Raw genomic sequence first — 27,192 nt, forward strand, 5'->3', positions numbered from 1 at the left:
AATTTATTAGGAAGCCACTAGAGAGTTTTAAGTAGGAGAGGGACACAGTCTCCTTCATGATATTAAAAGATCATTCTGAGTGCTGACTAGTGATCACAAGGGGGTGGGGAAGGACAAATGTCCAGAGATCTAAGGGAGGCTATTTTCAGAGGTGAAAGATGGGGGCTGGCCTACGATGGGAGAGGTTGTCAGATTTGGGATACATTTTGGAGATGGAAGATAGGACTTGTTAAAAAAAAAAAAAAGAATCCAGGCTGGGCACGGTGGCTCACGCCTGTAATCCCAGCACTTTGGGAGGCCGAGGCAAGTGGATCACGAGGTCAGAAGGCTGAGGCAGGAGAATTGCTTGAACCCAGGAGGCAGAGGTTGCAGTGAGCCAAGGTCTCACCACTGCACTCCAGCCTGGGCAACAGAGTGAGAATCCATCTCAGAAAAAAAAGAAGAGTCAACGATTACTTCAAAATTTTTCTCCCGAGCAACTGAATAAATGGTGATGCTGTTAACTGAGATAGAGTAGTAGAAGAGACACGCTTGGGCCCCAGGATGGGAAGTGATGCAAGAGTTCTGTCTTAGATATTTTACATTTGAGTTACCTTAAAACCTCCAAGTAGAAATGTCAAATAGGATTTATGTTTCTGGAGGTCCGGGGAGAAGACGGGGGTGTTAAAGAGGACTGGGACTAGGGTAAGGCAAACAAGGTGCCTAGGGTGGAAAAGGTAAGGTGGTAGTCACCCTCCAGGGCCAGTCCTGCACTTGCATGGGCCGGATAAAGAATGTTTCCTTAAACTTTATGTGCTAGGTGCTCAGTGACCTCTCCCTAGTCCTAGCCCTGGTATTTAAACCCATTGGAATAGACATCCCAAGGAGATGAACCCAGGGAGAAGCTGTAGTTCAAGAAAGAAGCCCTGGGGCTCCCCCATGTCTACAAGCACAGAAGAGGAGAAAACCCAACCAAGAAGACTGGGAAAAGAATAATTTGTGAATTAGGAGCAGACCCATGAGTGAGACAGCAGGGAAGCAAATGAAAAAAAATGTTTCAAGGAGGAGTAAGTAGTCATCTGTACAAATGCATGCCTCATGGCCACAACACTCTACTCCTGACCATATGCTGGAAGCGGGCCAGGAGAGAAAGTTTGATTGGTTCAGAACAAGCCCTTTGCCACTGCTGGATGTAACTAACTACACACGTACATACATGAAATAAGCTTAGTGCTATCCAATAGGGAACATCCTCTTCATAAATACAGAGGTGTTTGGATCCTGATGGTGTTTACCAGTGTCCTCACTCAGGAGTCATGGCCAGGTCATTTGACTGCTGAGGTTTAGTTGCACTACATTTCCTTTATCTTCTCACAATCAGAGAAACGCACATTAAAACTATGAGATACCACTTTCAACACATCATGTTTACAAAGACGAAAACATTTAGCAGTATCCTGTGTTAGCTAGGGTACAGGGAAATGGGGACCCTTGTGCGTTTTTTTTGGGAGTGTAAATTGTTATAACCTCCTTTGAGGCAGCTGGGCAATATCTATAAAGCATTAAAATGCACATACCCTTTAGCTCAGCAATTTAACTTTCAGGATTTTATCCTATGAATATTTTTGCACATGAATCCACTAAAGTATTACAAGGATATTCATTGCAGCATTTGTTGATAATAAGAAGAGGTTGGAAATAACATGCATGTTTAGCAATAGCATATTCATGCAATGAAGTATTAGTCAAAGAATGAAGCAAATCTATAACAACATGTATGGAATTATTCATCAAAATGTGATGTGAGGTGAAAAAACAAGCCACATAAATGAAGACATATGTGCACCATTCTGCTATTTGGGAAAAAAGCCAAAAGGGAATGTGAATAATAATAAATATTAATAATTACTTAAGCACTTATCTGATTTAATTCTCTCAACAGCCCTATGAGATAGGTACCATTATTAAAAACTGAGGCACAGAGGCCATGTACCATGCCCAAGATTTATACTTAGTGAGTGGCATAATAGGAATTTGAATTCATATTCTCACTCTTAACCACCTTGTTACAGCCGCCTTAGGGACTGACATGTGTGTCTAGGCAGAGACTATTTGTACAAAAGTGGTAACATTGCTTCTGGGAAGGGAGACTGAGGAACAGTTCACTATGTACCTTTTTGTACTAAAATATATATTTTTTTACTTTTCCGCAAGCATTGTCTATTCAATGAATACAAAAATACTTTTTTTAATACTTGAAAGGATAAATGAAGACATAAAAATTCCTATGACTGTAATAGATTAAAAGAAATTTAAGTGACATATTAATAAAATGTAATGTATGGCTATTGTTTCTGAATCTGGTTTGTGATTTGAACAGACCATTTCTTTTTTTTTTTCTAGCAAATATCAGTTTTCTTTTTTTTTAGTTTTATTTTATTATTATTATACTTTAAGTTTTAGGGTATATGTGCACAATGTGCAGGTTTGTTACATATGTATACATGTGCCATGTTGGTGTGCTGCACCCATTAACTTGTCATTTAGCATTAGGTATATCTCCTAATGCCGTCCCTCCCCCCTCCTCCCACCCCATAACAGTCCCCACACTGTTCCCCTTCCTGTGTCAATGAGTTCTCATTGTTCAATTCCCACCTATGAGTGAGAACATGCGGTGTTTGGTTTTTTGTCCTTGCGATAGTTTACTGAGAATGATGATTTCCAGTTTCATCAATGTCCCTACAAAGGACATGAACTCAACATTTTTATGGCTGCATAGTATTCCATGGTGTATATGTGCCACATTTTCTTAATCCAGTCTATCGTTGGACATTTGGGTTGGTTCCAAGTCTTTGCTATTGTAAATAGTGCCGCAATAAACATACGTGTGCATGTGTCTTTATAGCAGCATGATTTATAGTCCTTTGGGTATATACCCAGTAATGGGATGGCTGGGTCAAATGGTATTTCTAGTTCTAGATCCCTGAGGAATCGCCACACTGACTTCCACAATGGTTGAACTAGTTTACAGTCCCACCAACAGTGTAAAAGTGTTCCTATTTCTCCACATCCTCTCCAGCACCTGTTATTTCCTGACTTTTTAATGATGGCCATTCTAACTGGTGTGAGATGGTATCTCATTGTGGTTTTGATTTGCATTTCTCTGATGGCCAGTGATGGTGAGCATTTTTTCATGTGTCTTTTGGCTTCATAAATGTCTTCTTTTGAGAAGTGTCTGTTCATATCCTTTGCCCACTTTTTGATGGGGTTTTTTTTTTCTTGTAAATTTGTTTGAGTTCATTGTAGATTCTGGATATTAGCCCTTTGTCAGATGAGTAGGTTGTGAAAATTTTCTCCCCTTCTGTAGGTTACCTGTTCACTCTGATGGTAGTTTCTTTTGCTGTGCAGAAGCTCTTTAGTTTAATTAGATCCCATTTGTTAATTTTGGGTTTTGTTGCCATTGCTTTTGGTGTTTTAGACAGGAAGTCCTTGTCCATGCCTATGTCCTGAATGGTAATGCCTAGGTTTTCTTCTAGGGTTTTTATGGTTTTAGATCTAACATTTAAGTCTTTAATCCATCTTGAATTAATTTTTGTATAAGGTGTAAGGAAGGGATCCAGTTTCAGCTTTCTACATATGGCTAGCCAGTTTTCCCAGCACCATTTATTAAATAGGGAATCCTTTCCCCATTGCTTGTTTTTGTCAGGTTTGTCAAAGATCAGATAGTTGTAGATATGTGGCGTTATTTCTGAGGGCTCTGTTCTGTTCCATTGATCTGTATCTCTGTTTTGGTACCAGTATCATGCTGTTTTGGTTACTGTAGCCTTGTAGTATAGTGATGCCTGAAGCTTTGTTCTTTTGGCTTAGGATTGACTTGGCAATGCGGGCTCTTTTTTGGTTCCATATGAACTTTAAAGTAGCTTTTTCCAATTCTGAGAAGAAAGTCATTGGTAGCTTGATGGGGATGGCACTGAATCTATAAATTACCTTGGGCAGTATGGCCATTTTCATGATATTGATTCTTCCTACCCATGAGCATGGAGTGTTCTTCCATTTGTTTGTATCCTCTTTTGTTTCATTGAGCAGTGGTTTGTAGTTCTCCTTGAAGAGGTCCTTCATGTCCCTTGTAAGTTGGATTCCTAGGTATTTTATTCTCTTTGGAGCAATTGTGAATGGGAGTTCACTCATGATTTGGCTCTCTGTTTGTCTGTTGTTGGTGTATAAGAATGCTTGTGATTTTTGTACATTGATTTTATATCCTGAGACTTTGCTGAAGTTGCTTATCAGCTAAAGGAGATTTTGGGCTGAGACAATGGGGTTTTCTAGATATACAATCATGTCATCTGCAAACAGGGACAATTTGACTTCCTCTTTTCCTAATTGAATACATTTTATTTCCTTCTCCTGACTAATTGCCCTGGCCAGAACTTCCAACACTGTGTTGAATAGGAGTGGTGAGAGAGGGCATCCCTGTCTTGTGCCAGTTTTCAAAGGGAATGCTTCCAGTTTTTGCCCGTTCAGTATGATATTGGCTGTGGGTTTGTCATAGATAGCTCTTATTATTTTGAGATACGTCCAATCAATACTTAATTTATTGAGAGTTTTTAGCATGAAGCATTGTTGAATTTTGTCAAAGGCCTTTTCTGCATCTATTGAGATAATCATGTGGTTTTTGTCTTTGGTTCTGTCTATATGCTGGATTACATTTATTGATTTGTGTATGTTGAACCAGACTTGCATCCCAGGGATGAAGCCCACTTGATCATGGTGGATAAGCTTTTTGATGTGCTGCTGGATTCGGTTTGCCAGTATTTTATTGAGGATCTTTGCATCAATGTTCATCAAGGATATTGGTCTAAAATTCTCTTTTTTGGTTGTGTCTCTGTCCGGCTTTGGTATCAGGATGATGCTGGCCTCATAAAATGAGTTAGGGAGGATTCCCTCTTTTTTTTATTGATTGGAATAGTTTCAGAAGGAATGGTACCAGTTCCTCCTTGTACCTCTGGTAGAATTCGGCTGTGAATCCATCTGGTCCTGGACTCTTTTTGGTTGGTAAGCCGTTGATTATTGTCACAATTTCAGAGCCTGTTATTGGTCTTTTCAGAGATTCAACTTCTTCCTGGTTTAGTCTTAGGAGGGTGTATGTGTCGAGGAATTTATCCATTTCTTCTAGATTTTCTAGTTTATTTGCGTAGAGGTGTTTGTAGTATTCTCTGATGGTAGTTTGTATTTCTGTGGGATCAGTGGTGATATCCCCTTTATCATTTTTTATTGCATCTATTTGATTCTTCTCTCTTTTCTTCTTTATTAGTCTTGCTAGCGGTCTATCAATTTTGTTGATCTTTTCGAAAAACCAACTCCTGGATTCATTAATTTTTTGAAGGGTTTTTTGTGTCTCTATTTTCTTCAGTTCTGCTCTGATTTTAGTTATTTCTAGCCTTCTGCTAGCTTTTGAATGTGTTTGCTCATGCTTTTCTAGTTCTTTTAATCGTGATGTTAGTGTGTCAGTTTTGGATCTTTCCTGCTTTCTGTTGTGGGCATTTAGTGCTATAAATTTCCCTCTACACACTGCTTTGAATGTGTCCCAGAGATTCTGGTAGGTTGTGTCTTTGTTCTCACTGGTTTCAAAGAACATCTTTATTTCTGCCTTCATTTCGTTATGTACCCAGTAGTCATTCAGGAGCAGGTTGTTCAGTTTCCATGTAGTTGAGCGGTTTTGAGTGAGTTTCTTAATCCTGAGTTCTAGTTTGATTGCACTGTGGTTGAACAGACCATTTCTAAGAAGACGATTTTGAGATAGCGAGGGAAAATTGGACATGGACTGGGTATTAGATGATATTTTATCATTGTTATAGATTTTGTTGGTTATGTTAATGGTGTTGTGGTTGTGCTTTTAAAAGTCCTTATTGGTTAAAAATGATATGGATGAATCGATGGCTGGATGGATAGACAAAGATAAAATATGTAAGGACACCCATAGGTCCAAAACAAAGGGATGGAGGAAAATATACCAAGCAAACAGAAAACAGAAAAAATCAGGGGTTGCAATCCTAATTTCAGACAAAAAAGACTTCAAACCAACAAAGATAAAAAAAGACAAAGAAGGGCATTACATAATGGTAAAGGGTTCAATTCAACAAGAAGATCTAACTATCCTAAATATGTATGCATCCAACACAGAAGCACCTAGATTCATAAAGCAAGTTCTTAGAGATCTATAAAGAGACATAGACTCCCACACAATAGTAGTAGGAGACTTCAGTGCTTCACTGACAGTATTAGATCGTTGAGGCAGAAAATTAGCAAAGATATTCAGGATCTGAACTCAACATTGGACTAAATGGATCTAATAGACCTCCACAGAACTCTGTACCCAAAACCAACAGAATATACATTCTTCTCATCACCACATGGCACATAGTCTAAAATCAACTACATAATTGGACATAAAACAATCCTCAGCAAATGCAAAAGAACCAAAATCATATCAAACACCCTCAGACAACAGTACAATAAAAATAGAAGTCAAGACTAAGAAAATTGCTCAAAACCATGCAAATACATGGAAATTAAACAACATGTTCCTGAATGACTTTGGATAAATAATGAATTTAAGACAGAAATCAAGAAGTTTTTTCATACTAATGAGAGCAAAGATACGACATACCAGACTCTCTGGGACACAGCTAAGGCAGTGTTAAGAGTTAAATTTATAGCACTAAATGTCCACATCAAAAAGTTAGATCTCAAATTAACAAACTAACATCAGAACTGAAAGAATTAGAGAAGCAAGAACAAGTCAACTCCAAAGCTAGCACAAGACAAGAAATAACCAAAATCAGAGCTGAACTGAAGGATTGATACATGAAAAACCATTCAAAAGATCAACAAATCCAGGAGCTGGTTTTTTGAAAAAATTAATAAGATACATAGGCCACTAGCTAGCCTGATAAAGAAGAAAAGAGAGGATTCAAATAAACACAATTAGAAATGATGAAGAGAATGTTACCACTGACCCCATGGAAATAAAAACAACCACCAGAAACTATCACAAACACCCATATGCACACAAACTAGAAAACCTAGAAGAGCTAAATAAATTCCTGGATACATACACCTTCCCAAGACTGGACCAGGAAAAAATTGACTCCACTTCTAAAATCATTATTGGTCTATTTAGGGAATCAGTAATAAATACCCTACCAACTAAAAAATCCCAGGACCTGATGGCTTCATAGCCAAACTCTACCAGATGTATAAGGAAGAGCTGGTACCATTCCTACAGAACCTATTCCAAACAAATTGAGGAGGAGGGACTCCTCCCCAACTCATTCTAGGAGGCCAGCGTCATTCTGATACCAAAACCTGGCAGAGACACAACAAAAAAAGAAACTTCAGGCCAATATCCGTGATGAACATCAATGCAAAAATCCTCAACAAAATACTTGCCAACTGAATCCAGTAGTACATCAAAAAGCTAAACCACCACAATCAAGTAGGCTTCATGCCTGGGATGCAAGGTTGGTTCAACATAAGGAAATCAATGACTGTGATTCATCACATAAACAGAACTAAAGACAAAAGCCACATGACTATCTCAACAGAGGCAGAAAAGACTTTTGATAAAATTAAACACTGCTTCATGTTAAAAATGGTCAATAAACTAGGTATTAAAGGAACATACCTCAAAATAATAAGAGCCATATATGACAAACCACCACAAACATCATACTGAATGGGCAAAAGGTGGAATCATTCTCCTTGGAAACCGGCACAAGACAAGAATGCCCTCTCTCACCATGCCTATTCAACATGGTACTGGAAGTCCTGGCCAGGGAAATCAGGCAAGAGAAAGAAATAAAAGGCATCCAAGTAGGAAGAGAGGAAGTCAAACTAAATCTGTTTGCAGAGAACATGATTCTATATCTAAAAAGCCCCATAGTCTCAGCCCAAAAGCTCCTTCAGCTGATAAACAACTTCAGCAAAGTCTCAGGATACAAAAGTCACTAGCATTCCTATACACCAACAACACCAAGCTGAGAGCCAAATCAGAAAAGCAATCCCATTCACAATTACCACAGAAATGATACAATACCTAGGAATACAGCTAAGCAAGGAGGTGAATAATCTCTACAATAAGAGTTACAAAACACTACTTGAAGAAATCAGAGAAGACACAAACAAATGGAAAAACATCCCATGCTCATGGAGAGGAAGAATCAATATCATTATATGTTATTCCTATCAAATTACCAATGACATTCTTCACATAACTAGAAAAAAAAAAACTATTTTAAACTTCATATGGAACCAAAAAGAGCCCAAATGGCCAAGGTAATTCTAAGCAAAAAGAACAAAGCTGGAGGCATCATGTTACCCAACTCTGAAATATGCTATAGGGCTACAATAACCAAAGCAGAATGGTACTGGTACAAAAACAGGCACATAGACCAAATGAACAGGATAGAGAGCCCCCAAAATAAGGCCACACACCTACAACCATCTGATCTTCAACAAACCTGACAAAAACAAGCAATGGAGGAGATACTCCCTACTCAATAAATAATGCTGGGATAACTGGCTAGCCATATGCAGAATATTGAAACTGGACCCCTTCCTTACACCATATACAAAAATCAACTCAAGATGGATTAAAGATTTAAATGTAAAACCCAAAACTATAAAAACCCTAGAAGACAACCTAGGCATTATCATTCTGGACATAGGACCTGGCAAAGATTTCATGACAAAGACACCAAAAGCAATTGCAACAAAAGCAAAAATTGACAAATGGGATTTAATTAAACTTAGGAGCTTCTGCATGGTAAAAGAAACTATCAAAAGAGTAAGCAGACAACCTACAGAATGGGAGAAGATATTTGCAAGCTATACATCTGACAAAGGCCTAATACCCAGCATCTATGAGGAACTTACACAAATTTACAAGAGAAAAACAAACAACCCCACTAAAAAGTGGGCAAAGGACATGAGCAGACACTTTTCAAAAGAAGATGTACCTGTGGCCAACAAACATATGAAAAAAAGCTCAACATCACTGGTCATTAGAGAAATGCAGATCAAAACAACAATGAAATACCATCACACGAATTAGAATGGTTTTTATTAAAAGGTCAAAAGATAATAGAGGCTGGCAAGGTTGCAGAGAAAAGGGAACACTTATACACTGTTAGTGGGAGTGTAAATTACTTCAACCACTGTGGAAAGCAATGTGTTGATTCTGCAAAGAGCTAAAAGCACAATGACCATTTGACCCAGCAATCCCATTACTACCAGAAGCATAGAAATCATTCTACTATAAAGACACATGCACACAAATGTTCATTGCAGCACTATTCACAATTCTGAAGACACAGAATCAACCTAAATGCCCATCCATGACAGATTGGATAAAGAAAATGTGGTACATATACACCATGGAATACTATGCAGCAATAAAAATGAATGAGATCATGTCTTTTGCAGGAAGATAGATGGAGTTGGAGGCTATCATCCTTAGCAAACTAACACAGGGACAGAAAACCAAATACTGCATGTTCTCACTTATAAGTGGGAGCTAAATGATGAGAACTTATGAACACAAAGGAGGAAACAACAGACACTGGGATCTTCTTGAGGATGGAGGGTGGGAGGAGGGAGAGAAGCAGAAAAGAATCTGTACAACAAACCCTCATGACAGGAGTTTGCCTATGTAACAAACGTTTACAGGTACCCCCAAACTTAAAATAAAAGTTTTTTTAAAATAAAATAAAATTCCTCAGCTATATTAGTCCATTCTCTCATAGTCTCAGGTAAAGAAATACCTGAGACTGAAATACCTGAGACTGGGTAATATTTTTTTTTTTTTGAGACAGGGTCTCACTCCATTGCCCAGGCTGGAGTACAGTGGCTCTATTTTGGCTCTCTGCAACCTCTGACCCCCAGGTTCAAGCAATTCTCCTCCCTCAGCCTCCCAAGTAGCTGGGATTCAGGTACCTGCCACCATGCCTGGCTAATTTTTATATTTTCAGTAGAGATGGGGTTTCACCATGTTGGCCAGGCTGATCTCGAACTCCTGACCTCAAATCATCTGCCTGCCTGAGCCTCCCAAAGTGCTGAGGTTACAGGTGTCAGTCACCATGCCCGGCCTGAGACTGGGTAATTTAAAAAGAGATGAGGTTTAATTGGCTCACAGTTCTCCAGGCTGTACATGGCAGCATTAGCTTCTAGGGAGGCCTCTGGGAATTTAACAATCATGGTGGAAGGCAAAGCGGGAGCCAACACTTCACATGGCCAGAGTAGGAGAAGGAGAGAGATGGGAGGTGCCACACACTTTTAAACAACCAGATCGCGTGAGAACTCACTCACTATACAGTACCAAGGGGGGACGGTGCTAAACCATTCATAAGAACTCTGCCCCCATGATCCAATCACCTCCCACCAGGCCCCACCTCCAACACTGGGGATTACAATTCGACATGAGATTTGGGCAAGGACGACATCCAAACTATATCATCAGCTCTGTTTGGAAGACTGTGGTAGTGCCAATGTGGATGTTAAACGTCGCAGATGCTGATCTCTTGTTGTCAGTACTTGCAGTTGTCCACTATGCCCCATCTTCTGGTAGCAGTCTTATACTTCTGGCAGTGTAGTTCGTCTTATAGGATGGATCCCAACCTACGATGGTTTGATTTTTCAACATCATGATGGTCTGAAACTTATAAGCATTCAGTAGAAACCGCACTTTGAGTTTTGAATTTTGATCTTTTCCAAGGCTAGTAATATGTGATAAGAAACTCTCAATGCCGGGTAGCAGCACCAAGCTCAGCTCCCAGTCAGTCACAGCATCACAAGGGCCAGCAACCTATACTCTACAGTGTCCTGTGTTGCCAGGTGATTTGGCTCAGCTGTAGGCAATGTGCGTCCTGAGCACATTTAATGTAGGCTGAGCTAAGCTATGATGTTCGGTAGATTAGGTGTATTAAAAGCATTTTCAATTTAATCATGTTTCAACTTATGACGGGTTTATCGGGAAGTAACATCATCATAAGTCCAGTCACATCTATACTACGATAACCTGCCTCCTGGAGCCTCCCTTACACTCAGTCAGCTATTGACTTGGTTTTTACTAGCAGTTATTAAGCAAACAAACACACCCTGATTCCTTTCATCTCCCCACCTATTAAAAAGATGGCTACTTCATCATCTATGATAGGGTGGCTAGGTTTAGTCTGTCCTAAAATTGATGGTTGTTACCAAATTGAAACAAATGTAGAAAGAAGTTGCACTGATTTGCCTCCTGGAAAAGCCAGAAGGTAAAATAAATTGTCATGTGGAGCAGTTTAATTCTTATGAAATCTCTGAAATTCTCACTGTTGTGAGAACATGACCCAGCAGGACACTAATCCCCACATGCTGTATTTACACTTTATCAGGTTTCTTCTTCTTCTTCTTCTTTTAATCAAAAATCCCCGAGTCTGTAATGATCAGCCAGAACTGTCGTGACACCGTTCTGTTTTCTGACCAACACTAATATGACTTTTCCTTGGTTGAAGCTGAGAGCAGACCACTCAAATAAATATTGAGAGTTGTCACTTTAATGATGTTGGGAGGTAGATTTGCTTGGTCTTTCTGTTCTTTTAGATTTAGGATTACAACACAGAAAAAGGATTTGAACATTTTGATCTGTGGAGGAGTTGTCATTGATCCAGCAAGTCACTTCTGGTCTCCAGAAAGTATTTGATTAGCCATTGACAAGTGAAAGGGAGTTATTTATTAAAACACACAGCTGATGCCACATTAGTAACATAACTTTGTGCATTCAGAATTACCCTCCCTTTCTTTCATTCTCTTTTCTTTGATTTCTTCACTCTATGAGTCAATGTGTCTAGGTCTCCTCATCCTTAAACCATCCCAGACCCCTAATTACCCTTTTCTCTCCATTATCACCAAACTTCTTCAAACAGCAATAATGCAAGTAATAACAATAAGAAAAAAAGCCAATAATTATAAAACATTGGCTATGTTTCAAGTACTTTTTTTTTTCCTTTGAGATGGAGTCTCGCTCTGTCACCCAGGCAGTGGGTGGAGCCCACTGCAGCCTCCACCTCTGGAGTTCAAGTGATCCTCCCACCTCAGCCTCTCAAGTAGCTGGGATTACAAGCATGCACCACCAAGCCCAGCTAATTTTTGTATTTTTAGTAGAGATAGGGTTTCACCATGTTGACCAGGCTAGTCTTGAACTCCTGGCCTCAAGTGATCCACCCACCTCGGCCTCCCACAGTGCCGGGATTACCGGTGTGAGTCACCACACCCGGCCAAGTACTTTATATACATAAAACATAAATTAGCACATTTAATTCCAACAATATGAGGAAGGTATTATTTTATCCTTAATGTATAGATTTCAAAACACCAAGGCACAGAGAAGTGAAGTAACTTGCCCAAAGTCACACTGTGGCATTGATTTTATTTTTTCCTTCCTATTTTTAAGATTAAAGTAAAATTAGCAGAGCATAAAAATATCCCTTTTTAGTGTACAGTTCTGAGTTTTGACAAATGTATACAGTTGTGTAACCACCACAATAATCAAGATATAGAACAATTTTACCATTCTGAAAACTCTCCCCACCCCTACCAGGAAGTTTTGTCCCTTTGCAGTCAACCCATCCTCTACCCCCAGGTCCACATGTGTAACTATAAGAAGCTGCCGAGTGTTTTCCAAAGTGGCTGTACCATTCACCTGCCCACTAGCAATGTACGAGAGTCCTACTTGTTCCACGTTCTGGCCCGCACTTGGCAGGGTTTTTAAAGTGGTAGCCATTTAATAGATATGTAGTTTATCTCAGTGTTGTTTTAATTTGCATTTCCCAAGTGTCTAATGATGTTGAGAATTTTTTGTGAGCTTATTTGCCTTTCATAGGTCATTTTCGATGATGTGTTTGTGTCTTTTGTGCATTTCTTATTGGATTGTTTATTATTGAGTTTTGAAAAGTCTTTATGCATGCTAGATACAAACCCTTTATCAGATAAGAAGTTCACAAATATTTTCTCTGTCTGTGGCTTGTATTTTCACTCTCTTATCAGTGTCTTTTGAAGAGTAGTTCTTATTTTTATGAACTCCAATTTATCAAGATTTTTTATGTATAATGTTTCAAATGTCAAATCTAAGAAGTCTTTGCCTAATGCAAGGTCACAAATATTTTCTGCTATGTTTCTCTCCTTGAAGTTTTTAGTTCTAGGTTTACATTTACATCTGTGATCTCATTCAGGTTATTTTTTGTATATGGTACAAGTTTGAGTCAAGGTTAATTTTGTATTTTTGCATATAGATATCCAATTGTTTCTGAACTTAGAAAACCGAACATAGATTAACATATAACCCAGCAATTCCATTGCTTGGTATTTACCTAAGAGAATTGAAAACATGTGTCCACACAAAAATCTGTATGCAAATGTTTACTTTATTCATATTTGCCAAAAACTGGAAACAATTTAGTATCCATTGACAGGTGAATGGATAAACAAGTTGTGGCCCATCCATGTGATGAAATACTAGTCAGCAATAAAAAGATGCTGCTACTCATAATAACTCGGATAGACCTTAAATAACTCTGCTAACTGGAAGAAGTCAGACTCGAGAGGCTGCATGCTGCATGATTCCTTATATATGACATTCTGGAAAAAGCAAAATGATAAGGACAGAAAACAGATCAGTGGTTGCCAAGGGGTTGGGGGTAGGAGAGGAGATGGACCATAAAACGGACAGGGGGAACCCAGGAGTGATGGGTGTGTTCTACATCTTGGTTGTGGTAGTCATTATAAGCCAATATGCATTAGTCAAAATGCATAGACCTCTAAATCTAAGAAGGATGAATTTTACTGTATGTAAATTATGCCTCAATAAACCCAACTGAAAACAAATCAAAGCTGGGTGGAAAGAGGTTTGGAAAGAATTCAGGGCAATGGAGATAAAATAGTAGTAGCAAGAGGGGGTGATAGGACCCAGTGTGTTTTTGTTTTGTTTTACTGTGTTTTTAGAAGTTGAAAGAGGCAGGTTGGCAATTGAAATGGAATTTCAAATCCCCTTATTAAAAAAAATTATTCCAACACAGTTGGGGGATTGTTAACATGTTGCATGGAAATTGACTCCTGTTTAATAGTAGGTTTAAAGTTCCAGATTTGGAAAAAGAATTCATTGCACACCCGAACATGACAAAGCTCTTTTTTGTTTTGTTTTAAGCAGAGAAAGGGGATTGAAGGAAGATGAATTTTCTTCCTACCCTGTTTCTGTTAGTTTGTCCCAAAGCCCAACTGTCTATGGAGGACCTTTTTTTATGAACAATTTTATAACTATAAAATTAAAATTGGAATTTCACCCATATGCCTACCAATATAAAATGCAAAATTTTTCTTTATTTTTGTTCCTCTGAAATCTTTGTTCATCTTACTATTTCCTATATTACTATTATCCCAATGCAGTTTTGAAATCACCTTCTGTTCTTTTCACTCAGAATATAAGCATTTTCTGTGTTATACATATTGTCTTCATAACTATCATTTAGATAACTGCGTAAGTTTTTTGCCAAACGGATGCCCTGCAATCTGTTAGGTCATCTTCTGTTGGTTCAGTATTACAGCTCATGCTTCCAGGACCATCTCTAAGCACGTACCTTTTTCTTTTTTATTTTGGAGATAGGGGATAAGTGGGAATAACCTTTTTGGGTGAATTCCCAGGAAAGGGATTACTCCGGTAATGGTGCTTTCTAAAAGAATGCTAGTTGTGGTATAGATACAAGGTAACCTCAAGAACGTGAGTGGCATTTTGTAATATAGATATTAAGCTCTACTTTTTCAACCCTGATTCAAAGCTTGATTCCCTCTCCATGAAGTCTGGTAAGCAGAAATTTCTGACAAGATACCTAGTCAGAAAAAGACAGCTAGAAGAAACTAGTCACCGGGTTCTCTATCCTAGTAGCAGAACAGAAGGCACCTAAGCCACAGGAGAGAGAAAGCAAAAAAGGAAATCCACGCTGCCTACATTGGCATGCAGAGAGGCTGTCATACCCTCACTACTCGAGTCTGCTATTACGAAACAGAGCTGGGTAAGTCATAAGTTAATGACTTGGAGTGAAAACAGTGATAGGGATGCTCTCACAGGAAAGCTGCCCTCCTGCAGTCATTTGGTGGGGAGCTCTATATTTTGGGCTGCGACCCTTGCCTCCCTGCCCTTACTCTCCTGCTCAAATGGGGACCCCTTAGCCTCTGATCTGTGGGCCCCCATTCTGCAAAGCCTTTTCTAGTTTTCTCCTCTCTGTCCGTTGTCAGATTTTCCAAACCTCCCCTATTCTTAAGGACCTATCACACTCCACCTCCATTTCTTTCAGTCTATGAACCTGGCTTACAAAGTGCTCAAAAATATCTTGTAAACTAAACTCTCTCATTTCACAGAGAAAGGTGAGGCTACCATGGAATGCCCTCAACTTGACAGAACTCCATTGCCACCCATCTACACCTTCTTCGTGGTGTATACCTAACCTTCCCTTTATTCTTAGTGAAAGAAATGTTTTCTCCTGTCCAAGCCAAGGCTGGCCCTTCTCCCTGTGCTTTCAGACTCATCCTTTCTCATCTTTGCAGGGACCTTTCTAATTCACTATTTACCCTCCCATCTGTCTTCAGCCTTTTCCTCTCTACTGCTCTATCCTCTTAGTACAGAATTATACTCAAGGTCTTCCCATTGTATATACACACACACACACACACACACACACACACACCACCCCACCCGCAGCCTGGCCTTAGGGATCCTCTGGCTATTTCCTGACCTCAGTCTTTCCCTTTTATACCTGCAACACTTATCTCTGGGTCATGATCTCTCAGTCCCTCCTTAGCTCCTTAAGGGACCTCCCTTCCCCACCACTTCCTCAAGACTGCTTTGGAAAAGGTCCCCTATGATGTTCTGGCTGTAACATTCAAAGAACCATTTCCGGTGTCTCTCATTTGACATCTCTGTGGCATTTAGGCCTGTTGACTGTTACTTCTTTGGTAAAGGTCTGTCTTCCAAGGTTTCACCTCACTGACTCTCCCCTCAATCTCCTTGACAAGTCTCCCCTCTCTACCCATTCATATTAGTGTTTTCTAGGACACATCTTTGTCTACCTTCTTTTTTTGGAGGGGTCGTGGGGGACAGAGTCTCGCTCTGTCGCCCAGGCTGGAGTGCAATGCCATGATCTTGGCTCACTGCAACTCTGCCTCCCGGGTTCAAGCAATTCTCCTGCCTCAGCCTCCTGAGGCTGGGATTACAAGTGTGTGCCACCACGCCCGGCTAATTTTTGTGGTTTTTTAGTAGAGACGGGGTTTTACCATGTTGGCCAGGCTGTTCTTGAACTCCTGATCTTGTGATCTATCCACCTCAGCCTCCCAAAGTGCTGGGATTACAGGCATGAGCCACTGCACCCAGCCTTTGTCTACCTTCCTGTTCAACTCCCCTCCCTGGGAAATCTCATCTTCAGTTATGGTTCCAACTACTGCCTCTAATCTGCTGATTCGCACTTCTCTGCCTCTACCCCAGGCCTCTCTCAAAATGTACAAATTGGTGTAACTGATGGACATCTCTGGTTGATATTCTGCAAGTGATCAAATTAAACATGATTAAAAATAATTTCATATTCCCTCTCAACTTTTTCCTTCTGTATTCCTTATCTCAGAGAATGTAACAACTGTCCATCCGGCAGAAACCTGGGCTCATCTTCTGTCATCAAGTTCTCTTGGTTTCTGATTTGAATATTTTGGAAATATTTCCCTTCCTTTCTATTTCTCTGCCAATGCTTTGGTTTGGATCCCCAAATATTGGAAGAGACTTATGACTGGTCCCCACTTCTCTTTTGATTTTCTTCCAATCCATCTTCTGTCCTGTCACATAGCTGCTTGCCTTCTTTAAAAGGCTTCATGTTGCCTACAAGATAAACTTAACTGCCTGAGAGCGAACACAGTCTGTCCTGTTCTGGTTCCTGCCTTCCTCTCCAGTCTTACCTTTTCCCTCCTCCACACTCTCACGCATCGACTGTACTAGGGCCACAGTAAGTTCTTCACGCATTTGCTTATGCTGTTCATTTACTTGGAATGTTTCTTCAATGCCATCTAGTGAAATCTAGCTCACCTTTAAGAACTTTCTCTGATTTTCCTATGCCTATTCCTCACATAGAGTACCTCTCCTTCTTGGAGTTTTTATAGCAAATAAAATAACTGTGATAATAATGAGTGCTACTCAACCATCTACAGCTCATGGTAGGATTTGCTCATCTTGACCTCTCTGAAGTTAGATGTGGCTGTGTAACAAGCCTTGGCCAATAAAATATAAATGGAGATGGCATGTGTCAGTTCCAGGTCAGCGAATTTAATTGCCAGTGTGAGAGCCTCCACAACTCTTTCTCTGTTACAGTAATTGTCAACATTCCAGATGGTGGCCGTATCCTGGAATGAAGCTCCAGCCAATCTCCAAAAAATATGAACTGTGAGCAAGAAACACATCTTTGTTGTTTCAAACCTATAAAGTTCAAACTTACTTGTTATTAAAACATAACCCAGCCCATCCTGAATGATATGCTAGTATAGCTCTCCCAAGTGGCTGGTCGTTTCAAAACACTTCTGCTAGATTCTGGGTTGTTGAACAAGTATCCTCTAATTCCTTTCACATTCTCAGAGTCTACCAGAAGGCTTAGGCACATCACGGGCACTCAATAATCTTTTTAGGGGAGGGAGGGGTGGGAGCACTGAAGGCACATAAACTCTTTAACTTACAAATAATTTCTCTCACATGTCAAGTAATGTTATTTTCAGTAGGTTACGGCTGGGCTTGGTGGCTCATGCTTGTAATCTCAGCACTTTGGGAGGCTGAGGCGGGTGGATCACCTGAGGCCAGGAGTTCAAGACCAGCCTGGCCAACATGGTGAAACCCCATCTCTACTAAAAGTACAAAAATTAGCCAGGTGCAATGATGGGCCCCTATAGTCCCAGCTACTCGGGAGGCTGGGGCAGGAGAATCTCTTGAGCCCAAGAGGCAGAAGTTGCAGTAAGCCGAGATCACATCACTACCTCCAGCCTGGACGACACAGCGAGACTTTGTCTCAAAAAAAAAAAAAAAACGGTTACTGGAGGGTAATAAGAATAAGATAAAAAGTGTTTTCACTAACTGCGAAGTATGTTCCTTTATTGTCTGCCATTAATCTGTTTTATTTGATATTTCTAAATGTATGGCTTTCATTTCAGTTGCCTAACATTCACTTTACTTCTATCTGCTGGGGTTTTCTATTATATTTTATTCTGAAACTTTGTTATCCCTTTATCTATTACTGATACCAGTCTAACAGTCATATCTCTTATCCTACAAATCTTAAACATCCTAGTAAATTCAACCTAAGTCTATACGTAATGGCATTAACCAGGAGTCTCAGGCAGTTGGAATACAATGTGCCACCAAAGCACAATGGGTAGAGGGGCCGGTGGGGAGACAAACAGCCAGGGATTAACTGAGCGGCAGCATGGCGGCGTGGGCAGAATGTGGCTTTTGGAGTTAGGAAAGTTTAAAATTCATCCGGTTTTGCCATTTACTATGCATGTTGGTCTCTATATCTCAGTTTCCTTAACTATCAGCATAGATGATAATAGAAATAAATCACAGAGCTTACAAGAAACATAAGTGAGATCATTTATGTGGAAGATTGCTGTAAATTTTAAGTAATTGTCTAAATATTTTTAACATCATGAGAAGAGCAGAAGGGTTGTATTTCCCCTGAAAAGAGTGGGGAATATAAGAACTTAATGTAGTGAGGGTCCCAGGAGGAATCATTGAGGGTGGGTAAGAGGGATTTGGCCCATGGGTGGTCAGAGTACATGTCTCTGCATTGGGACCAGGGAATCCTCCATAGGAGTCCTTGAAGTACATGGAATTCAGGCAAACTTTCTTTTTTTTTTTTTTTTTTATTATACTTTAGGGTTTTAGGGTACATGTGCACAATGTGCAGGTTTGTTACATATGTATCCATGTGCCATGTTGATTTCCTGCACCCATTAACTCGTCATTTAGCATTAGGTGTATCTCCTAATGCTGTCCCTCCCCCCTCCCCCCACCCCACAACAGTCCCCGGAGTGTGATGTTCCCCTTCCTGTGTCTATGCGTTCTCATTGTTCAATTCCCACCTATGAGTGAGAACATGCGGTGTTTGGTTTTTTGTCCTTGCGATAGTTTACTGAGAATGATGTTTTCCAGTTTCATCCATGTCCCTACAAAGGACACGAACTCATCATTTTTTATGGCTGCATAGTATTCCATGGTGTATATGTGCCACATTTTCTTAATCCAGTCTATCGTTGTTGGACATTTGGGTTGGTTCCAACTCTTTGCTATTGTGAATAGTGCCGCAATAAACATACGTGTGCATGTGTCTTTATAGCAGCATGATTTATAGTCCTTTGGGTATATACCCAGTAATGGGATGGCTGGGTCAAATGGTATTTCTAGTTCGAGATCCCTGAGGAATCGCCACACTGACTTCCACAATAGTTGAACTAGTTTACCGTCCCACCAACAGTGTAAAAGTGTTCCTATTTCTCCACATCCTCTCCAGCACCTGTTGTTTCCTGATTTTTTAATGATGGCCATTCTAACTGGTGTGAGATGGTATCTCACTGTGGTTTTGATTTGCATTTCTCTGATGGCCAGTGATGATGAGCATTTCTTCATGTGTTTTTTGGCTGCATAAATGTCTTCTTTTGAGAAGTGTCTGTTCATGTCCTCTGCCCACTTTTTGATGGGGTTGTTTGTTTTTTTCTTGTAAATTTGTTTGAGTTCATTGTAGATTCTGGATATTAGCCCTTTGTCAGATGAGTAGGTTGCAAAAATTTTCTCCCATTCTGTAGGTTGCCTGTTCACTCTGATGGTAGTTTCTTTTGCTGTGCAGAAGCTCTTTAGTTTAATGAGATCCCATTTGTCGATTTTGGCTTTTGTTGCCATTGCTTTTGGTGTTTTAGACATGAAGTCCTTGCCCACGCCTATGTCCTGAATGGTATTGCCTAGGTTTTCTTGTAGGATTTTAATGGTTTTAGGTCTAACATATAAGTCTTTAATCCATCCTGAATTAATTTTTGTATAAGGTGTAAGGAAGGGATACAGTTTCAGCTTTCTACATATGGCTAGCCAGTTTTCCCAGCACCATTTATTAAATAGGGAATCTTTTCCCCATTTCTTGTTTTTGTCAGGTTTGTCAAAGATAAGATAGTTGTAGATATGCGGCATCATTTCTGAGGGCTCTGTTCTGTTCCATTGATCTATGTCTCTGTTGTGGTACCAGTACCATGCTGTTTTGGTTACTGTAGCCTTGTAGTATAGTTTAAAGTCAGGTAGCATGATGCCTCCAGCTTTGTACTTTTGGCTTAGGATTGACTTGGCGATGCAGGCTCTTTTTTGGTTCCATATGAACTTTAAAGTAGTTTTTTCCAATTCTGTGAAGAAAGTCATTGGTAGCTTGATGGGGATGGCATTGAATCTATAAATTACCTTGGGCAGTATGGCCATTTTCACGATATTGATTCTTCCAACCCAAGAGCATGGAATGTTCTTCCATTTGTTTGTATCCTCTTTTATTTCATTGAGCAGTGGTTTGTAGTTCTCCTTGAAGAAGTCCTTCACATCCCTTGTAAGTTGGATTCCTAGGTATTTTATTCTCTTTGAAGCAATTGTGAATGGGAGTTCACTCATGATTTGGCTCTCTGTTTGTCTATTATTGGTGTACAAGAATGCTTGTGATTTTTGTACATTAATTTTGTATCCTGAGACTTTGCTGAAGTTGCTAATCAGCTTAAGGAGATTTTGGGCTGAGACAATGGGGTTTTCTAGATATACAATCATGTCATCTGCAAACAGGGACAATTTGACCTCCTGTTTTCCTAATTGAATACCCTTTATTTCCTTCTCCTGCCTGATTGCTCTGGCCAGAACTTCCAGCACTATGTTGAATAGAAGCGGTGAGAGAGGGCATCCCTGTCTTGTGCCAGTTTTCAGAGGGAATGCTTCCAGTTTTTGCCCATTCAGTATGATATTGGCTGTGGGTTTGACGTAGATAGCTCTTATTATTTTGAGATACGTCCCATCAATACCTAATTTATTGAGAGTTTTTAGCATGAAGGGTTGTTGAATTTTGTCAAAGGCCTTTTCTGCATCTATTGAGATAATCATGTGGTTTTTGTCTTTGGTTCTGTTTATATGCTGGATTACATTTATTGATTTGCGTATGTTGAACCAGCCTTGCATCCCAGGGATGAAGCCCACTTGATCATGGTGGATAAGCTTTTTGATGTGCTGCTGGATTCGGTTTGCCAGTATTTTATTGAGGATTTTTGCATCAATGTTCATCAAGAGTATTGGTCTGAAATTCTCTTTTTTGGTTATGTCTCTGCCAGGTTTTGGTATCAGGACGATGCTGGCTTCGTAAAATGTGTTAGGGAGGATTCCCTCTTTTTCTATCGATTGGAATAGTTTCAGAAGGAATGGTACCAGTTCCTCCTTGTACCTCTGGTAGAATTCAGCTGTGAATCCATCAGGTCCTGGACTCTTTTTGGTTGGTAAGCTATTGATTATTGCCACAATTTCAGAACCTGTTATTGGTCTATTCAGAGATTCAACTTCTTCCTGGTTTAGTCTTGGGAAGGTGTATTTGTCGAGGAATTTATCCATTTCTTCTAGATTTTCTAGTTTATTTGCATAGAGGTGTTTGTAGTATTCTCTGATGGTAGATTGTATTTCTGTGGGATCGGTGGTGATATCCCCTTTTTCGTTTTTTATTGCATCTATTTGATTCTTCTCTCTTTTCTTCTTTATTAGTCTTGCTAGTGGTCCATCAATTTTGTTGATCTTTTCAAAAAACCGGCTCCTGGATTCATTAATTTTTTGAAGGGTTTTTTGTGTCTCTGTTTCCTTCAGTTCTGCTCTGATTTTAGTTATTTCTAGCCTTCTACTAGCTTTTGAATGTGTTTGCTCTTGCTTTTCTAGTTCTTTTAATTGTGATGTTAAGGTGTCAATTTTGGATCTTTCCTGCTTTCTGTTGTGGGCATTTAGTGCTATAAATTTCCCTCTACACACTGCTTTGAACGTGTCCCAGAGATTCTGGTATGTTGTGTCTTTGTTCTCGTTGGCTTCAAAGAACATCTTTATTTCTGCCTTCATTTCATTACGTACCCAATAGTCATTCAGGAGCAGGTTGTTCAGTTTCCATGTAGTTGAGCGGTTTTGAGTGAATTCAGGCAAACTTTCTATCTTGCAGCTCAGTCTTTTACTTTTTTTTCCTGACCAGGTGGGTGACTATTGCTATAAATAATGCAGGAATTTTGGATTTATGGTTAATTACTTATTTGAAACCAGTCACATACTTTCCTTACTGTCTGATAAATTGCTCTCATTCTTGCTTCTATTTCCCTTGAGCAATTTCTTGGACATCCTCTGTAATGTCTGGCCTAAAATGATCTTTGGACTGATAACACACCTCTAAGGAGAACCCCTGAGAGTCTCTTTGGAAGGAGCAGAGCCCTTCCACAGGAGACAGGGAGATGGAGGTCAAAAGTTAACTTTATTTTTGATAAAACTGTTAGAGAACATAGCTTAGATCTTCCATCAAGTTCCCCAAATTAGGCAGCTTCACCCACGCAGTCACAGACAGGGCCAGACAGCTGAAGGCCTCCCTGCCAAGGACAGAGCCCACTCCTTTAACCCAACCAGTTGGTGAGCAGGCTCCTGTAACTGGTGGGCAGATTTGGAAACAGGGGAAGCCACTGGGGCCGACAGCCAAGTATGCTCAGTTTCTTACTGCAAATTCATCAATCAGATTGCTCACTGCCCTGAGGCCAGGTGGCTGTGGACAAAGTATAAGACCTTCATGAAAAATGGAAGCAAAAGATCCCAGCTTAATTTTGATCAGAAAACCCCCCAACTGTGTGGAAGAAGTGCTAAATACTGCTCCTTCCCCCTCCCCTCCTCCTTGTGGCTTCTGCCTTCCCTAAGAGTAAGGGCTTCTAACTCTTGGCCTCACCTGTCTTGGCCACCATCCACCTCAGTCATCCTCAGCCTTGGCTGCACATTAGAGTCCCTGAGGAACTTTTAAAGCATTCCAATGCTCAGGTCCCACCCGCAGAGATCCTGATTCAATTGGTCTGGGATGGAGCCTCAGGATCAGTAGTTTTAAGGACTCCCCAGATGATTCTAAAGTGCAGCCAGAGTTATGGACCACTGATCTAATAGTTTTGATTTCATCAACCTTTTTGCCTTCATCTGGCCAGATGTAAAATACAGAAAAGGCCATCTGTGAAGCTCTCAGAACTAAGGCAGCCTCTGATAATGATGTCAGCAACGGTGCAGCAATTTCTTCCTAGATTAAAGCTATAAAGGCAGTTTCAGAGGTCCTGTTTTTCGTCTCAACTTGTCCTTCTCTACATAAAAGGATGTGTTTTTTAAAAAAGTATTTGGCCTCTTGGTGCTCAGCTATTCATTTTCTTGAAAGAGAATAAGAGGGAAGATTTCTTTCTTCTTACAGAAATGCTCTTGATCTGACTTTCCCCTCAGCCCATCTGCAGCCAGTCATTATGAAAATCCAGTAAAAGACATTCTCTGACATCAGCTCAATGCATTCATCTCCTTTAATATCACCCATAATCTCACACTCAGGTATTGAGCCAAGCTTCCAAAGGCTATGTGGTCAGGTTGAATGAAATCCATGACCCCAGCACTTAAAAGGAGACCTGATGGTATGATAAAACCATTCAAAATCTGATTTTCTCACCTCCTTACCTGAATTTCTCTCAGCTGAAGTGTATCCACCTCACTCAAGCCTATTCAGAGGCAGCCCCATCAGTGAGTCTTAATCACCCATGGTGGCTTAGGGATGACAGCTGCTGTGGCACATATGTGTCTCTGATAACGGGACCCGTTTAACTGCTCCTCATCCACAGGGGTATGATTATGTTGGGGTAATCTCCTGAGAATGGCTTTGCCACAGTTATAACATGCTGAGAGGGAGCGAAATATGAACCCTGCATAAATTAGACTACCAGGTACAAAGTTTGCTATTAGTCAGTTCTATCATACCTCTAATAAGAGTGTATCTCACCATAGACAATTGCATTCAGCTGCACGACGAGATGACAGGCAAATTTGTCAGTTTAACGTATATGAGTTTTGTTTTTTTAAAAATACCCCTACAACTTTATGAAATCCCTAATATATTTCAGAGATAAAAATGGACGTTTGTTTTTATTTTTTTCAAACAGATTTTAATTGATGCTACAATTCTATCCCCTTGGCTCTTAATACAATACTAGTTTTTGAAATGAATCAAATGCTGTGTGCCTGCTTTTCTTTTGGTCCTTGACTTTGTTTTAAAACTGTTCATGCCACCTCAGCAAAGAGTCTGCCATTTTGTTAATTGCTGTGGTGAAATCATTGCTGTGGTCAAAGTAGCTAACTTTGAAGATCATACCATGAAGATTTTAGTTGGCAGTGATCTTAAATTAGCTAACCACACATGTGATCAGATATCTCTGCCTTACACCTAAACTGCCAACATTAAGGTAATATAATTACATAACCCAAAGATTGATCATAAGCATGTAACTTCCTCAACCAATATTATTAAACAGGCTTGACTTGGCTATTTTACCTTGCAAGGATGAAAGATTAAGATTTAGACATCAGGATCACTAAAATGTGAAATAAAAAGGCAATGAATGAATTCAAGTCATAAGGCCAAATACTGTCAGATGGTTACATGAGAACCAGCTTTTGTGAGGCTTCAATACTATTCTTAAAATAGATTGTGAACACTCCTATTCAACACAGTATTGGAAGTTCTGGCCAGGGCAATCAGGCAAGAGAAAGAAATAAATGGTATTCAAATAGGAAGAGAGGAAGTCAAATTGTCTCTGTTTGCAGATGAGATGATTGTATATTTAGAAAACCCCATCGTCTCAGCCCAAAATCTCCTTAAGCTGATAAGCAACTTCAGCAAAGTCTCAGGATACAAAATCAATGTGCAAAAATCACAAGCATTCCTATACACCAATAACAGACAAACAGAGAGCAAACTTATGAGTGAACTTCCATTCACAATTGCTACAAAGAGAATAAAATACCTAGGAATACAACTTACAAGGGATGTGATGGACTTCTTCAAGGAGAACTACAAACTACTGCTCAAGGAAATAAGAAAGGACACAAACAAATGGAAAAACATTCCATGCTCATGGATAGGAAGAATTAATATCATGAATATGGCCATACTGCCCAAAGTAACTTATAGATTCAATGCTATTCCCATCAAGCTACCATTGACTTTCTTCACAGAATTAGAAAAAACTACTTTAAATTTCATATGGAACCAAAAAAGAGCCTGAATAGCCAAGACAATCCTAAGCAAAAAGAACAAAACTGGAGGTATTACGCTACCTGACTTCAAACTATACTACAAGTCTACAGTAACCAAAACAGCATGGTACTGGTATCAAAAAAGATCTAGAGACCAATGAAACAGAACAGAGGCCTCAGAAATAATGCCACACATCTACAACCATCTGATGATCTTTGACAAACCTGACAAAAACAAGCAACAGGGAAAGGTTCCCTATTTAATAAATGGTGTTGGGAAAACTGGCTAGCCATACGCAGAAAACTAAACTGGACTCCTTCCTTACACCTTATACAAAAATTAACTCAAGATGGATTAAAGATTTAAACATAAGACCTAAAACCATAAAAATCCTAGAAGAAAACCTAGGCAGTACCATTCAGGACATGGGCATGAGCAAAGACTTCATGACTAAACACCAAAAGCAATGGCAACAAAAGCCAAAATTGACAAATGGGATCGAATTAAACTAAAAGAACTTCTGCACAGCAAAAGAAACTATTATCAGAGTGAACAGGCAACCCGCAGAATGTAAGAAAATGTTTGCAATCTACCCATCTGACAAAGGACTAATATCCAGAATCTACAAGGAAGTTAAACAAATTTATAAGAAAAAACCCCGTCAAAAAGTGGGCAAAGGATATGAACAGACACTTCTCTAAAGAAGACATTTATGAGGCCACAAACATATGAAAAAAAGCTCATCATCACTGGTCATTAAAGAAATGAAATCAAAACCACACTGAGATATCATCTCATGCCAGTTAGAATGGCGATCATTAAAAAGTCAGAAAGCAACAGATGTTGGAGAGGATGTGGAGAAATAGGAACGCTTTTACACCGTTGGTGGGAGTGTAAATTAGTTCAGCTATTGTGGAAGACAGTGTGGCGATTCCTGAAGGACCTAGAACCAGAAATACCATTTGACCCAGCAATCCCATTACTGGGTATATACCCAAAGGATTATAAATCATTCTACTATAAAGACATATGCCCACATATGTTTATTGCAGCACTGTTCACAATAGCAAAGACTTGGAACTAAGCCAAATGCCCATCAATGATGGACTAGATTAAGAAAATGTGGCACATGTATACCATAGAATGGTATGCAGCCATAAAAAGGATGAGTTCATGTCTTTTGCAGGAATATGAATGAAGCTGGAAACCATCATTCTCAGCAAACTAACACAGGAACAGAAAACCAAACACCGCATGTTCTCACTCATAAGTGAGAGTTGAACAATGAGAACACATGGACACAGGGAGGGGAATATCACACACTGGGGCTTGTTGGTGGGTGGGGGGCTAGGGGAGGGATAGCATTAGGAGAAATACCTAATGTAGATGGAGGGTTGATGGGTGCAACAAACCATCATGGCACATGTATACCTATGTAACAAACCTGCATGTTTTGCACATGTATTTCAGAACTTAAAGTACAATTTAAAAAACTTTAAAAAAATAGATAGTGAAATTGAAGGATAATCTTACATATTTTCTTCATCTCTTTGTATTCCTTTTTCATATTCTAAGGAGGCAAAATGTAGCAGAGGAAGAGCATGATCTACCATATGCATATGAATTTGAATCCCAAGTCTTCCACCTATTAGCTATGTGACTTTGGAAAGTTGTGGTGACCTCTCTGTTTCCAGTTTCCATATTTCTTCAAGAGAAACAGCATCATAACCTGTCCCATGTAAGGGTTATAGATAATACATACAAAATGCCTGGCACCTATGAGGCATCCAATAAATGGGCAGCTGAAATA

General features: G+C 39.7%; 1 protein-coding gene across 2 annotated transcripts in view; it reads right to left on the minus strand.

Moving 5' to 3' along the window:
* CLRN1 (clarin 1) overlaps positions 1–27,192 on the minus strand; it is a 51,737-nt gene that overhangs the window by 16,897 nt on the left and 7,648 nt on the right. The window lies entirely within an intron of this gene.

Source organism: Symphalangus syndactylus, chromosome 17 (assembly GCF_028878055.3).
Source record: "Symphalangus syndactylus isolate Jambi chromosome 17, NHGRI_mSymSyn1-v2.1_pri, whole genome shotgun sequence".
Lineage (NCBI taxonomy): Eukaryota > Metazoa > Chordata > Mammalia > Primates > Hylobatidae > Symphalangus > Symphalangus syndactylus.